Source organism: Perca fluviatilis, chromosome 5, assembly GCF_010015445.1.
Source record: "Perca fluviatilis chromosome 5, GENO_Pfluv_1.0, whole genome shotgun sequence".
Classification (NCBI taxonomy): Eukaryota; Metazoa; Chordata; class Actinopteri; order Perciformes; family Percidae; genus Perca; species Perca fluviatilis.
Window position 1 is genome coordinate 33,298,063 of NC_053116.1, and position 10,862 is coordinate 33,308,924.

The 10,862-nt window shown below is 38.4% G+C and overlaps 1 long non-coding RNA gene across 1 annotated transcript; it reads right to left on the bottom strand.

The window, feature by feature from the left end:
• Positions 1–10,068: 10,068 nt before the first annotated feature.
• LOC120558313 lies at positions 10,069–10,862 on the bottom strand. The gene is made up of 3 exons (XR_005639088.1): positions 10,789–10,862; positions 10,640–10,694; positions 10,069–10,249 (listed from the first exon to the last, which is right to left on the bottom strand). It is a non-coding gene; the product is annotated as an uncharacterized LOC120558313 (long non-coding RNA).

The following is a 10,862-nucleotide window of genomic DNA, read 5'->3' on the forward strand; positions in this document are numbered from 1 at the left end:
TGATTGATGATGAAACTTTTTTTTTCAGTGCTGTTAATTTAAGTATAAACCTTTTGCAGTAATTCTGACATCTGATCTGATAATAAGTCCTCAAATACAACGACTCAGCGTTAGGGAGCAACACACTCAGCACTCAACAAGGGAGCTAAATGTCAACTCACTGTACATCAGAGAAATGTCAAGCTGTTAATATTCTTGGAAACAAAAGATTATTTTTATTGAGAAAAAAAAGCCTCCTGCTAGCTATTATCACAAAGCATGTAGAAACTATAAAAAGCTCAGGTAGTGGTAGGCTACAAACAAATATCTGGCTTCCTCAGCAGAGAGATCAAGATTGTGAATAACATGAGGGCAATTACATCTAATGGGTAATTCATTTTTTTTTAAATATCATATGGTAGAATCACAAAGAAAAACAATTTATGTGAATTACTCGGCTATAACTCATCATTTATATTTGTTGTGTGGTATCTTTAATAGCGATGCTGTGGTGATGTATGAAGAGGAATTCGCTGACACTGTTTTTGATTGTAAAAGGGTTTATTACATCAAATAATTCAGCATCAATTACAGACCCTGCAGAAGATCTGGAGAGGACAGTTTTCCAATTCTCAAAATAGTCACTCTAACATACTGCTGTTGAAACACGGTATATATGCTCTGGCGTGGTGTAACATAAGATGTAGTTATGTGGGGGGTAGAAAGCAAGAATAGACAAAGCCCATATAGGTCTCTAACAGAGACATGAGGTAAAGTTGTAAATCTTCAGAGAGCAAATTCCATATAGACTCAGCAAATTCCATATAGGCTCTCAATAGAACATGAATAGAGCAATGTTGTAAATCCAGATACTACAGTTGCACTCATTCAACTTGGACACACTTGTAGAAGATGGACATATTGAAAGATACTGCGCAACTTATGAACCCTCTTTTACATTTTATGATGTGATGATTTGAACAAGCATAAACAAAACCAGGGGTGGAATGCAACAAAGTACATTTACTCAAGTACTGAACTTAAGTACACATGTTGAGGTACTTGTACTTTTTCTTGAGTCGTTTCTTTTTATGCCACTTTCTACTTCTACTCCACTACATTTCAGAGAGAAATATTGTACTTTTTACTACCATACATTAATCTGACAGCTTTAGTAACTAGTTAATTTACAAATTAGGATTTTTACACACAAAACACGTGTAGTTGGCCTACAAGTCCAGCTGACATGATTAGACCATTCAACTTTTTTTTTTTTTTTTTTTTTTTATACAAAGCGCCAGTTCATTCTTTCATTCATTCATTCAAGGTTTAAGGTTCAAGGTAACTTTATTGTCCCTGAGGGGCAATTGTTTGTACAGCCAGCAGACAGACAGAAGGACAAGACACACACCAATACAGCAAAACATGAAATATTAAATACATTTATTTAAACTCAAAAGATCATTGAGCAGCAGCCCTCATTTAACAATGACATTGAGTCATTACAGAGACAACAACAAAACAACGACAGAAAAGAAAACACCATCATAAGAAAGAAAAAAAAACTTGAAAACTTTCTGAATTGACAAATTGCTAAATCACATTTGATAAATAGGATAATACAGATACCAAAGAAAGTACAGTTCTGTAAAGCAAGTAAGAGTCAAAGTTTCCAAGTTTAAAACCAGATTTCTAATTATTTTTGTCCAAAATGTACAGTTAAGTTGATTTTACGAAAGTGCTGTAATTTGTTTCCTGGAGTAAGGGCCACTAAAGTTAAAAGCAGTTTTACCAACGTACACGTATGTGTTGCAGCCGAGTGCATTTGCTTCAGATATAATCAGTAAAGGGACCCCGAATCTAGACAGATACCAAACAAGGGGTAGGCCTACCTAATCGCCTCTAAATATAGATAGGAAAACGCCACTCGTTCAAACCAGGGGGGGGAGGTTGATTTCCATTCTCTTTTTCTAGATACTAACTCTGATTCCTTTTTTTAAACTAAAAGAAATGGTGATGGAAACTAAGTCCAATTACTCAAGGCAAGGCAGCTTTATTCATAGAGCACGTGCTTTACATAAAACATTAGAAAAACATTTTCAAACATTTGTGAAAGAGAATATAAAAACAGGTTAATGAGAAAAGGCAAGAATAAAAGTTACAGTGCAGTGTAAGAAATGGACAAATGAGATGGAGGATGAGATCTCCACTTTTGAGCAAAATTGAAAGTTGGATTTTCTCATTTTCTGCATTCTGGTGAATTCTTCTGCAACAAGTTGTGCCCTTTCTGCATCAATGTATGGTACAAATGTGTTTGTTTATGTAATGGAAATTATAATAGTTTTTTGGGAGGGCTTGCACTGGCAAGTTTTGATTATAGGGGGGGTTGTAACCCATTTGTAATGGAGTATTTTGACCTTGTTGTTTACTTAAGTAAAAAGATGAAAGAGTTCTATCCCTCAAAAAGAGATACCAAGTTTAGTTTGCTTATGCTGTGGCAAGATGTTTATGTAAATGTCTCTATAAAACCATGTTTGATTAAAATGTCCCTATGATAATATAACTTGACAGTGTTTCAGCCATGAAACAAACTCCTTCATGGAAACAAGACTTAATGACAGGGGTCAGATTGTATATGTGAGTGCTGCCTGGTTCTATTTCATATAGGCTTCGCCCTCTAAGAGCTGTTGCTATTGGGTTTATCCCTTCGCGCATGCGCAGTCGTGAAAATTTCTTTCACGCCCTGTGCCCCGCACGGGCCTCTCTTACGTCCGCAGATTCTGTATATTACTGCTGCGCGACCAAAGATCTGCTCCCTAATTTTCTTCAGTGACTAGCAATTTGAAGACTTCGAAGAACAGCGGTGTCTGCCCATGTACCGACTACGGACCGGCTACATCCTGCCTAAGGCATGGATACCCAAACCGAGCCCAACGGGTCCCGACGGGTCCCGACGGGCCAGGCCGGGTTTGGACAGATATTTAGAAATTATGGTCGGGCTCGGTCACATCAGAGTGATAGAGAATTCTCTGTCTATTGCTCTGGGTCACATCAGCGCGATAAGGCATTTGTTGTAAAATGGTGCTGCGGCTCCTTTAAGAGAGCTCAGTGCATGTGGGGGTGTGTGGAAAGTGGGCAGAAGAGAGATAGAGAAAGAGGAAGCAGACTCATTGTATGCAACCGGAGCAGAGTTGGTGGAATAAGTTTAAGTTTTGTACACAGTGTGTGCGGTGTCCGAAATAAACCCCAGACTGAAAGCCAAGTTCATTCATTTGCGGAGAAACAGGATTTTAACCCCGATGTTATAACGTTGGCCCTGGAGGTAACGAGTCTCCCCTGGTTTTCTGACCACGGTCGGAAACGAAGCAAGCAGGAAAGGTTAACACATTGAACATTTTAACAGCTTATTAGCGTGCTCTTGTTGCCCCAGGTGCGCTGATGCGCTCATCTGTTGACATTTCCGAATGCCTTCATACTTAAAAAAAGTGGGCTTTCCACACAAAAACGTAGCCTACATGTGTCATTAGTATGAGAACAAAAATGAGATTTTAACTGTGTCGGGCTCGGGTCGGGCTCGGACACAAATTTCTTAAAGTGATGGTTCGGAGTAATTTCACCCTAGGGTCCTTTGCACCATGACCTCGAGCTGAACACCCCCCCAGAAGCTTTTTTCACCTGGGTCGAACATTGGGAGAGTTAGCGTAGAGTAGCGTTATCGGCTGAATAGCTTAGCGCAGGGGCTAATGGATCCAGGTTTGTATCTCATAAGTTACCCCACTAATAATGCCTGAAATGATACCAAACTTCTACACTAGTACGAATAGGTTATGTACTCATAAAATGATGGACTGGAAAGTTTGTAAGTACACCAGGAGTTTATGTAAATAACACTTGCCTGTTGGCTTTTGCTCTCTGCTGTTGCTGCTGCTACTGCTACTGCAGTAAGACTATGTGCTTAGGGCCGTCTACAAATTACAACACCGAAAAGAGATACAACAAAAATATTTATTAATTTAACTTATTTTTTAAAGGTAAGTGCTGTAGTATAACTAGCAGGAGACAAGTTATAATTGATGTAAGTTTGGAGACATTACGTTATTTAATCATTAAATTAATAAATATTTTTGTGCCCTGCCTCTCCATTAGAAAAGGACTGGAGCGCAGCCAAATCCATCATTTATACCGAAAGTTTTAACAACCCTTTCGGGTGAGGGAGTTTTTCTGCTGCCTCATAACAACGACGCGGAGGAGGGGTTTTGCAGATATTAATTGTGATATTAATTTTTTGTCATTATAAAACATTTTCACAATCCACATGACATGGGCCTTATGATCAGTAATAGGCCTACTCATGATGATGACAGGGTTTTTCTCATCAAAATAATATGTGTTTTGATTCATTAAACCTTGTTCAGTGTGAATAGGAAAACAAATTAGTCTATGTTCTGCTTGTGGACCTTGTGTCGCAGGTGGCATTGACTACATCAGCTTCGCCCTTAACCCAATAGCAACAGCTCTTAGAGGGCAAAGCCTATACGAAAAAGAACGATAGTTACGTATTGTAACTCCAGATTCTATGAGTATAGGCATAGCCCTCTAAGATTCAGGCCACCTGCTTCACCAACATTGGCTGAAGAAAAATAGTGATGTTGGGAGCAGATCTTTGGTCATGCAGCAGTAATATACAGTAACTGCGGACATAAGAGAGGCCCACACAGGGCACAAGGCGCAAAAGAAATCTTCACGACTGTGCATGCACGAAGGGATAAACCCAATAGCAACAGCTCTTAGAGGGTTATGCCTATACTCATAGAATCTGGAGTTACAATACGTAACTATCAATGTGGACTGTGGTTACAGGTGCAAACTGAAAACTGCTGGAGAGCTGCACAGGGCTGTGGCTTTGTGTTTTCAGACTTTCCAGAGCTGTAACACACCAGTAAGTAAAACTTAACCACACTAAGCTAGAAAATGCAAAACATATATCAGCAAAGTGCCCTTTAGTCTGTTGCTATAGACAACAGGAAAGCACATAGTTTTTACTTGCTTTTTTTAGCTCGCTGCTTTCAGGTGCGCATATCTTCATGATGGAGGGGTCATTCAGATACTTTACTTAAGTAGTAATACTGTCAAATACGATTCAGTGAAATGAGCTTGTATATATATATATATATATATATATATATATATATATATATATATATTGTGTGTGTGTGTGTGTGTGTGTGTGGCATTTTCAGGCCTTTTATTTGATAGGACAGGTTAGAAATGAAAGGGGAGGGAGAGGGGGAACGAACCCGCCACCGCTGCGGCAAGGAGTGAGCCTCTGTATATGGGTGCACGCTTTACCAGGTGAGGGGCCCAAAATTTTAATATTTTATAAGTAAAATCCAAAATTTTAAATAAACTGTCAAATAATGCTAATGAGTAACAAACACACAACACAGTTGTCAATTTCTATACACATCCTAAACACTTAAAATGCCCTTATATCTGTATATAGAGTATATCTGATCTATTCCTTCACAGTTTAATTTGCATTTAATTTAGCACTACTTGCACTCTGGCACCTCAAACAGGTGTATATGAGTGTGATTTAAAACCTGTTCAGATGAACTGTAGAGCCACTCTCAGAGGCACACATGAACCAAAGATCACGTACGTGTTGCAGCCGAGTGCATTTGCTTCAGATATAATCAGTAAAGGGACTCCGAATCTCTACAGATACCAAACAAGGAGTAGGCCTACCTAATCGCCTCTAAATATAGACAGGAAAACGCCACTCGTTCAAACAAGGGGGGAGGTTGATTTCCATTCTCTTTTAATAGAAACTAACTCTGATTTCATGATTCATTAAAGTAAAAGAATGTTGATGGAAACTAAGTACAATTACTCAAGGAAAGGCAGCTTTATTCATAGAGCACATTTCAGCAGCTAGGCAATTCAATGTGCTTTACGTAAAACATTAAAGACTATTTACTATTTGTGAAAGAGAATGTAAAAACAGGTAAAATAGAAAAGACGTATGAAATACAAGAATAAAAGTTACAGTGCAGGGTGTGTGTGTGTGTTTGTGTGTGTGTGTGTGGGTGTGTGTGTCTGTTTATGTGTGTGTGTGTATACAGTAAAACTATTTCAGTTATGTTGATAAGTATTGTGTGTGTGTCTTGCTCTTTTTCTTTTTTGCTCTACGCTGCTTTCACAGTGACATTTTCCACTGAATAGATCAGACTTCAACGTTGAGTGTTAATTAAGTACAATCTACCTTTTTTTTCACCGCAGCCTTTTGCCTACATGAGATAACACAGTGTCTTCCTAAAAAACACTTTCAAGTGTCCCATTAAACCTTAATACTATCCTTTGAAAAATATGTTAGGACTTTTTGTTTATGAACCTTAGATGCATTCAATAAAACAAATGTTAAAATTGCTTGTATTTATTGTCTGGAATTGTTTGCAGTTTGTTAATTTCTTCAGTTAATTTTGTAAGTGTAAATAAGCAATGGTTCCAATGTATAACCTTTGTGCTTGCTATGATTGCTAATTACCGTGAATTACTATTTTGTGGCTGTGTGTTTTTAACAAAATCTAAACCCAGATAAAGATGTACAGTTTAGCTCAGGGTTAGCAGAAGTCAAGCTGCAGTAACATTTGGGCTGTGTCTAATCCTTGTACCCAGGGCCGGCGATTGCTATAGGCGACCTAGGCGATTGCCTGGGGCGTCAAATGTGTTGGGAGCGCCGTGTCACCCTTAGGTCTACTTCCCATTAATAATAGAATTAGAACGACAAGCGAAATAAAACGTGTTTATTAAACATGATCATCCTAGGGCGCCCCCTCAGCCACACGTTTACTTGTCAACCTTTCATTACGCGACGTTTCCAGTCTATGGGTCAGACTCAAACACACGGAGCTCTGAAGCAGACCTGTGCGTCGCTTGGTGTCCACTCTCGCTGTAAAAATAGAGACGAACAGCGGCACAGACACGGAGCTGCTGCAGCGCGCCTTCCCTGGTCTGTGCAGCTCCAGGTTTATAATGGACGCGCTCTGCTGTGGGCATGCTGTGGCAGATGTGTCCCTATTTCTGCGTAGTTTTGTGTTTCCACCTCCGATGTAGAGCAGCGTAGCCTACAGCCACTTCTCTAAACATTCTCTCATTCAGAGACCAGCGTCCCAAGCGGGGCTCTGTGTCTGTCAGGAGGTCTGACATCTACCGTATCAACAGAGCAATCACGTAATGCACAGCAGACTATAGTGCAGGTGGATTATTTTCTGAAATATAGTGACTTTATTCTTGTAATAGCCTATTGTATTATCACCTAATTTTTCTCACAATATCACGACTCTTCCAAACCTCAGAGAACACAGATGAGATATGCTGTATTTTGAATGTGCACAAAGTTTTGAACATGAGCAGAAATCTTGCTCAAACACATCTGAAATATTACAGTCCAGGGGTTTATTAATTCATTAAAATGAATTCATGTATCATTCAGGTGAATCATTTTAATATGCACATTTAAGGAGGTTACTTCCTCAACAAAAGAAGCAAAAGTGGGAAGAGTAAATGATGCCTAGGCTACATGTGTGCTGACTCAGATATAATTAGAAACATTGATCCAAAGGAGAATAAATAGATGAAAGCAATACAGAATGCCTGAGAGCATTACTGCAATATATTCCATTATGTTTTTGTATTTGGATTGTAATCTATGTTTCCCTTTAGATAAAGATATTTCCAGCATAAACTGATTCAGAAAAAGGTAAAAAAAAAAAAAAAAAGATAGTGCATAGATATTCACCAGAATGCAGGAAATGAAGTATTTAATACTCAAAATTTTCAGGTGGAGGACCACCAGACCCCCCCATCATAAGTCACCATGCACACAGATCTGGAAACAAAACACTGGCCTTTGGGTTGCCAGACCAGTTATAATTAGACCAAATGTTGGTGCCATCTAACTTACATGGAAGCTAAAAACTAAAATGAACATACATTGCTACTCTATCGCTGACACAGCACTGTGGACATCTGGCAATGTGAGACTGGGGCGCAAAACTCAATCTCGCCTAGGGCAACCAAAGGGCTAGAACCGGCCCTGCTTGTACCTGTGCGAACCTGACGGGAAAAAAGGGGGCACAACTGACACTTTTGCAATACATTTTTTTAATCATACAGAACTACATTAATACATTTTCCATGTATAACAAATACCATTTAATCTCCATATCATACACATGGTGCATAGCATGTCCACACCATACATGTATAAAGTTCATTGAATAAAAATTCCTCTCTCGTGAACTAGTAAACAAAATGTGTTTGAGATGAGTTGCTGTATTTAAAATAATCTTTTAAGTATCCATGACCCAACAAAGAATAGTTATTTTATAGATATGGCAAATGTTTGATTTAACGCATTCTCATGAACGGGTTGGTACGATATAGTATGACAATTTATGCTCACCAATTGGTATGATGCTTCATGAGAACGGCCTGGTTTAATTTCCCCGACTTCCTCCCAACAGTTGAATATGACGGGCAAACATTCTCAACGTTTGATCTCACAGTGATGCATCTATGACTCATGTAGAGATGGTTTGACCACATATTTTTACATTTATCAGCGAGGCAATCACAGATTAAGTATAAGGGACTCAACCACTGGCTTGTGAGCGGAGCTAGTTTAGCAGAAATAAAGCCACAAACCTCTGGGTTGTGTTTATGCCACCAACAATCTTCCATCTAGGCAGGAAACAGTGATCTCACACTTTTTTCTACCTCCGATGTTCTCTCAAGGAAATATGAGTGAAATGTCGACACCTAACTATTTTTTAGAGTTTATTTAAAGAAATCTGCTGGGTACTTAGACTTGGACTTTTATTTATCCATAATTTGTTATTGACACAGGATATCTGTGAATGTATCCATCTTTTTTGTATATACACTTTATTTTAGGAGTGTAGAAGTCAACATAAATTTAAATTTACATAAAAATGTTATGTTCATATGTATAGCATTCCTAGAATGGTCATACCGTATTTGTTATAGTAAAAACTGAATAATAATGACAATAATATGAATGATAGTTTATTAGAGAAAATTATGTTTTTAAAATAACAGTAAAAAAAGAGGAAAAATCTGTAAAAAGAAAAAGTGCACATATAGCATACACATATATAATTTAGTATACATACTGTATATATTTATACATACATACATACACATATACACACACATGCATAAAGAAAAAAAAAATACTGAATAAAAAGTCAAAGGGCACTGAACAGCAGCCGTCCCTGTGCTCAGGGTCTCACAGTGTGACGAGAACACCTAACCCTCAGTGGTCTTGACATTTACACATGGCATCAACATACTACCACATGCAGTACTGCAACAGGAGAAAAAGGTCTCCATGAACATTTAGTGCACAAACCAAAAACTACTGGCAGTGTTATCTACTCCCACAGAGTGAAAACAAAAGCCGGTCGTGACTGATGTAGTTCACTCATGTTATAATTACCTCCTCGCAAAAACAAATTAAATGGCTGTGTTTTCATCTTGTTGCCAACAGAGATGATTTATCTGCTGGATGATGAACAGAAATGAACAGAAACAGAAATAGTTACTGGTGATTACTGCACACATCATACTGTATAAAAGATAAGACTATTATTCAACTCAAACTGCCAATAAGCAATCATGTGTCTTTGAAGGAAGTCTGAGATATATATATATATATATATATATATATATATATATATATATATATATATATATAAAAAAAAATGTTCTGTCTGAAATGTTCCTTCATCAACATGTACTACACTGTAGTTGTAGTTTATATTAACTCAGTCCCACATACACTGTCCTGCTGCCCTAAATAATCACTAGAGCAGAGACCTTCAACAGGGGGTCCGGGACCCTTAGTGTGTCCTCACAGTTACTGCAGGGGGGCCCAAAGTAATTCAATCAGGAGAGACTTTGTTGCAGATATGCAAAGTTTTATTTGTACATATAATATGAAATGTCCAGAGTGGATTAGACTCCATCATTATATCGTTATAAAATAATTTTTAAAGGGGTAGAGAAGCCAAGACATATTCCCCCGATGGAGTCTAGACACTGCTGGTGGTGATGAAGGAGCCCGAAGACCGGGCCGAAGGAGTTGACGGGCGGTCAGCCGGAGGAAGACCAAGGTTGCCGTGGGTGATGATGACTGGAGGTGGAAGGGGAGGAGGAGGTTTGCACTCTTTGCCTCAAAATACAGCTGTCAGCAGCAGGGAGAGAAACAGATTTAAAGCAGGGATGTAATGCTGTGATTGTTTTGTGAAATTCATGGCTGACTCTGATTGGTTCAACTGACAAGTGAATGCCTCGAACCAGCTGATCAGTTTTAGGAAGAGACAGAGAGGTGAATATGTTTAGAAGTCTTCCTGAAAGAATTTGCGCTGAGCTTCATTTCAATCAGGAGAGACATTGTTGCAGATATGCAAAGTTTTATTTGTACATATATATAATATGAAATGTACAGAGTCTTTGGAGATTAGACTCCATCATTATAAAATAATTTTTAAAGGGGTAGAGAAGCCAAGACATATTCCCCCCAAAAACGTGAGGAGAACTAGTGATTGAAAAGCATGAAAGAAAACATACTTACCTAAATGGGCAGCAACAGATCTGTATAGTTATCCAGGCCGATGTACTGGTAAATACTGGTAAACGTAATGCAGAGATGAAAACCTGTTCAACATGCTGCAAAGATGAGTTTGCATTAAACATGCTATGATAAGAACAATGAATACCCACCGTTTTGCCAGGTAAGATGGATCTACCGCCACCATAGGAATGGAATGGAAATGGGATCCCCCCAAAAAACTAAA